This window comes from Echinops telfairi, unplaced genomic scaffold, assembly GCF_000313985.2.
Source record: "Echinops telfairi isolate 266 unplaced genomic scaffold, ASM31398v2 ScPeMD7_7469;HRSCAF=8507_0, whole genome shotgun sequence".
Classification (NCBI taxonomy): Eukaryota; Metazoa; Chordata; class Mammalia; order Afrosoricida; family Tenrecidae; genus Echinops; species Echinops telfairi.
Genome location: NW_022111372.1, coordinates 86094741 through 86101029, shown reverse-complemented (window position 1 = coordinate 86101029; position 6289 = coordinate 86094741). Strand labels below are relative to the sequence as shown.

Genomic DNA, 6289 nt, shown 5'->3' with positions numbered 1-6289 from the left:
TCACTATCACGCTCAGCCTTCATTTGGGTTTCAGTAATTTCTCTTGGTTACATTGCCCTTGCTGAATCACTACCAGGCTTCTCATACCCTCCTTGCTACTAATTTTGGATTACTTGTTGTTCCTTTGTCTCTGGGTTGGTCAACGCCATCTTCTTTCCCCCACCTCTGCCTCTTCCCATGTCCCGCCAGAACCATTGGTCCCATTATTTTCTCCTCCAGACTGTTCATCCAGCCTATCTTATCTAGATAGACCCACAGAGATAATAATATGCACACACACAAAAAATAAGGCACAGTAAGACAAAGCAGCAAAAGAGAACACAATGACAACAACAAAGAAAACCAAAGACTAACAAAAATAAAATTAATTTAAAAAAGAAAAACCTGTAAATAGTTTAAAGTTTGTTTTTTGACCTCTAGGCATATCCTCCAGTCAAGTCTGATGGGGTGCCATGCCATGACCCCAAAGTCTATCCTTTGTGCTCCCTCGGGAGCTCCGTGCTCTGCTATCCCTGTTGCTCTGCAGCATGCCCTTAGTGTATTGCCTCAGTCTGGTGGGGTCAGACCAGGCCAATCCCAACACTGAGTCTCCAGTGTTGTCCCCCGTAGGGCCATGGGTCAGTGAGGGATGTCATGTCTCATAGTGGGATCAGCCATATGGTCCAATCTGTGCATTGGCTGTTCGGAGCAGGGATACACTGTACTAATTTTTATCGTGAGTTATATTTTACTGGTCCTGTTTATGTTTTATAGGTTCAAGGAAATCTCACTTATCTAGGAATATATTCCTTGATCTCTCTTACTAGGCTAATGATTCCTAATGATACCAGAATATATGCAGAATATTTATTTTTTTTAAATGCAGCATTTACTCTTTCATGAACTTTTAATATTATCTTCCTCCCCACTACATATTTAAAAAAATGAAAGCGGGACACTTCTGGTCTCAAAATTTACTGATATTGTCTGTTAAACACAAGGTGGGGGTAGAATTAGATGTAGAATATTTTTGTAGAAGAACATAGTTTATTATTCTTTTGTTGTTCATTATAAGTTAGAGATTCACCTTTGTAATTAGGGGAGTTTTATACCAAGGGGGTCAAACAGGACGTAAGGAGGAGGGGCTGTGTGTAGTGGGTTTGAGAAAATTTCCACTCACAATAGTTATCCTATTGGCTAGTCCTAAAAAGAACAGCAACGGCAACAATAGCAAAATCCCCAAATAAACCTAGTAGACATAGAGGCAAACCCCACTCATGTAGACCCAGTGCATTTCAGAGCAGACATGTACTCTGCAGGGTTTTCATAAGCTCTCTGACCTTTCATGGCATCTCTGACCTTTCCGCGGCATCCACTTGTACTTCAGTTAGTAATCCACCACTTCACTGTTTTTTCCACCCAGGGGACGACTAGTCCTAGGATCTATAACACGTTACAACAAACATTATACAATCACAAGGCACTTGTCTTTGTACCAAGGGATTTGTCTTTATACATGAGCTTGTGAGGGGAACCATTATTATTTGGATTTTTCTAGTTATGTCTCATTCTGGCTTCTGGCTCAGCTAAAAGGTACCTGCTCTACTGTTCTTTGCTCGGGACAAAAAGTTTCCCCCTGATAAACAAGAAGCTACAAAATGCCTTTTACCTCAATTTCCAGGCCATCAGTTCGAGTGTTACCTAGAAAACATAAATCAGACATGTTAAGGTGAGTCCTCAGACAAGAGAGGCCCACGGACAATCATTCATAATTTTCTTTCCTTGAAGACTGCTCCTCTGTTGCCCTCTTCCATTCTCCATGCCTGAGGTCCCCTCTTTTTTCACCGATATATGACTGGGATTGATTTCTGCCTACTGAAACCTGGAAAACTATTAACGAAGCGTAATCATGATCAAAATAACGCAACGTGTGGTTTCAAACATATGGATCCAATTCTTTGGAAACGGAAGCTCTGTTGTTACTGCTTGAAGTATATTTGGCCATGAGCACATGCCTGGTGAGCCGTTCACTTCTCATAAAGAGTTTTGCTCCTTAAATTATTTAGGGATGCCGTTAGTATCTTTATCTCAGTTTATGGGTGAAAGTATGGAGAGTCCTTATGACTAGTTGTGATCCATTATTACTATTGGTGATAACTAGGTATTCTGGCACCAAACTAACGTGTAAGTCTTCTCTTGATCTACCTCTATTTTAACTTATTAATTGTGATGGAAATATGACAAATAAAATATCTGCCAATTCAACAATCTGTACAAGTATGAGGGGCCTTCAAAAAGTTCCTGGATAAATGGAATGAAAGATAATGGAATTTTTCCATGATTGATTGAGGGCCTCTCATATAACACAGTGACATTGGTTACATTCTTAAAGCTGTGCCAACATTCTCATGATTCTTTCCCAAGCTTTTGCACCATCATTAACAGAAAACAAACACCTTCAAAACAAGCCACCCTTTTCCCTTTTCTTCCCAACCCTGGTAACTTCTTTACGTCCTATTTTGTAACTGAATTTAAAAGGTGGTAACCTGTTGAGACCTCACCATTAGAGAAAGAGCTATTTCCCACAGTTGCATTCCACTGTCAAATTATAGGGCCAATTCATGTTTTGTGGACATAAAAATAGATGATCAGAATAACTACTATGCATTCTCCCCTAAACAGGAAAGTTGTTGACATCATGCAGGAAAGTGTAACTGTGTGTGAGTTCATTGAAGGGAAGGGGAATTCATCTGAGAGGACACCCACCTCGGAGGAAATATCAGTGAGATTTGGTTTGGCTGTTCTCAACCATCTTGCAGTGATTTGGGTAAATCAACACCAATCCATTAATGTGGTGCTGATTCCATCTCATGGCCATTCCTGTGTCTGAGACTAGAACCCCTCCATTGGATCCTTTTCGCTGTAACTTGTACAGAAGCAGATTACAGCACCACTCGGTAAGACTGGCTTTACAATCTTGTGGTTAGTAGTCAGTGACTAACGGTTTGGGCCTGCTGAGGACCTTCATCTGGTTAAGGAGCTAGTTTTTCCTAGCTAAGCGAATTGAAAATTCGTGAAGCATCCATGGGCTTGGAGAAGAAGTTGCCCTGGAATAGTCTGATTTTTCTAAAAAGCCATAGGAGATCAGAATCTCCTTGCATGTGAAAATTGTTGAGTGAGTGATCACCGCAAGCCTCTGCTTGTATTATCTGATTTGCATGAGATGGGGCAAAGAACCTACAACTCCCGTAAGTATTTAGCTAATACATAACCAAATTTCCTCCTCTCCTTAGAGAGATGCTCACTGCGCTCTTAATAAGTTTCTTGGCATGATCTGAGAGGAAGTTGAAAATATTATTTATTTCCAATTCCATAGGGCCAAAATTGTCTGCAAACCTGGTCAAGATATAGACATACACCATCTATTAAAGCAAAATGTTTTCCCCTGAAACATCCTGAAGATCAATCAATAAATATTTTAATCAATGAAATTCTGCCTTGCATACCAAATAGCTAAATCACATTGTAACCTAGTTTAATGCAATTCTCTGGGACTTTAAATTTTGTGAACTGTCCTTATACATGTACACATGTAGATGTGTACTCAAGTTTGGGAAAAAAGTCACCTTTTCCCTACTTTATCTCTGAAAACATCAGCCTATTGTGCTAGAGGAAAACGATTTGAGGAAAATCCTCACTTAGCAGACATTTCCCCCATCTTATATTACACTCTCTCTCTGATTCTCATCCACTGATCTTATTGCATATCATCCGGACCAACAGAGCTAAGACTAACTCAACGTCTGGAGAGTAATGTACTCAGCAGACCAACAGATCAAAAAGTTTCACTCAAGTCAGAGAACAATTGACAAAGTCACTTACCAGACAAACTGAACAAGGCCCAGGCACCGAGCAGAAAGATGCTTATTGCCTTCATGGCTCGCGCCCGGAGTCCAGAGCTTAGTTGAAAACTGTAGTGAGATGACCACTTCTATCCAGATCCCTGAACGGTAAAGGCTATATATGTAGGATGGCCACAGAAATTCCACCTCGGTGACTGATTAACTCTGGCTCCGAGGTGCCAGGAACTACACCTGTGTAAGAAAGTGAAAGGTGGGGGATGGGGAGGTGGCACAGACTTGAACTATCTCATAAAGGCTTCTCTCAATAAAACATGCCTTACTACGGGAAGTCCTTTCCTTGCTTGAGCTCCGGTTTGCTCACCTGTAAGTGAATTTACACATTTTAAATGATGTAATTTAGAAGGCGTATGCTACCTAATCTCTGATGTTCCTTTCGTTCTAGTAATAGGAGCAGGTAGATGAAACAAAACGATTTGGTTTTTTCCTTGGATCAGAAAAATGTGCACTTTTATGTCTAAAAATCTTTCTCTGTTGTTTCTTCCCTTCTTTATTCTTCTTTATCTTCTATTCCCTTTCTTTGCTTGTCATTCATTCACAAGGCCAAACCAGGGTGCTCACACTTCTTCAGCATGGGAGCTACTTATAAAATGATCAAATGAAAATGATCTACCAACTACAAAAATGCAAAACATATGTATTTTTATTTATCTAGTTTTTACATTTATTAATAAATTCATTGAGAATTATTCATATGTACAATGTATGTTTATGTACCTTGCATATCCACATGAGTCCATATTGCACTACACAACACAATGAACTATGTACATTTTTTGTCATGACCTGAGTTTACTCTGATGACTTGCACTGAATGGAATGAGCCAGGGATGCATATCAGGACAGTAGCTGCTGACAGCCAGCCTCAAGCACAATTCCAAATGATCGTCAGTCATGGTGGAACGGTGCTTCGACTTAAGGATCTGTATGAGGGAAAAGGCAAGTAGAGTCTAATAATGCATTCAAGGAGGTAGCACATTTTCTCATGTTTGGGCACTTTCCTTCTGTGATTAAGTTCCAGAACTGTTCATGTGCTCTGGACTTCAGCTGAATGTAGGGTCTAAATCTCCCATTCCATATGAAAGTGATACAGTTTGTCTTCTTACTTGGTCCAGCTCCCCCACTCATTTTAATACCCTTTCTTACGTTTAAGAGAAAAAAAACACACCAAGGTCTAAAAATTGCGTCTGACACCTAAGATTGCATCTGATTGTTTATGCTGTATGTCAATTAAATGACGGGATTGATGATAGGCTTACGTCTACTTTTTTAATGCCATGCGATCTACCCACACTACATTTGTGATTGACTAATTGATCGTGATTGATGTGTTGAGCACCCCTGGCCCAAGCTGATTGAAGGACCCAATAGATACAGAGACGCCTTGGTCTCTAAAATATGCAAACTGCAGCCACTCATCAGCTGTTAAGTTCTTGGAGAGGTAGTAAAAGTTTGTTGTTCCTTGATTTATTTATCTGAAATAGAATCAACAATTTTATCTAACTCAAAGAATTGAACTACTATTAAAAATAAATATTATGTATCTACAATATATTTCTGGGTGAACATTTACTATTTCTTATGGCTAATTTTTTTTTCTTATAGGAGAGAGTGTTAAAACAGTCCCCAGTTACAAATTATGTAGTTGAATTTCCTACAGTTGGGAAAAATCACAGGGTCAACATATCCAAAGGGCAATGGATATTCCTCACCTTGGGAAAACCACCTTCATGATAATGGTTTCTCCCACATTTTATGCATCTTGTGAGTTGAGGCACCAACTGTTCATATCTCAGACTATATTTTGGAAGATACAAATAATGTCTCTCTGAGAATGAAGGGCTGGCTTGTTTAGTGTCCAATATAATAAAGATGCAGATCCTTGGTGTTCTAGTTACATGATTCTTACCTTCTATAAGGGATACTCAAATTTTATTTCCAGCCAAAGCATCTCATGTGTAATCCTCACCTGTTCATCAGTGGAGGCTGGCAGGCCCAGTGGAACTTCCAGACTAACATGGAGTAGAAAGAAGGACCTTGTGATTCACTTCTGAACATCATCCAAAGAAAATTATGGGTCACAAAGATCCAATCTGTGACTGATTGTGGGAGGCTAGGACTGTCAGCATTGTGCATGGGGCTGCATTAATTAAGTCCAGACTAGATGACAGCTAATATTTACGTGAACACAGGTATAAAAAAGTACTAGCGACATTTTCTGCCAATGGGTATACTGGCATGCTTTTCTGCGACTTATAATATGTGGTGACTTTAAGGCAGAGACTTGATTAGCTGCATAAAATAGAACTGTGCTGGTGCCATATTGCTGTGGCGAGAAGTGATATATTGTGAAGCACTTATCTCTTTGGACTTCTATACAATGAGATAAG

At 39.7% G+C, this 6289-nt stretch overlaps 1 non-coding gene across 1 annotated transcript; it reads right to left on the bottom strand.

Moving 5' to 3' along the window:
- Positions 1–5501: 5501 nt before the first annotated feature.
- LOC115873688 lies at positions 5502–5660 on the bottom strand. The gene has a single exon (XR_004048573.1). It is a non-coding gene; the product is annotated as a U1 spliceosomal RNA (small nuclear RNA).
- Between the last annotated feature and the right edge of the window lie 629 nt (positions 5661–6289).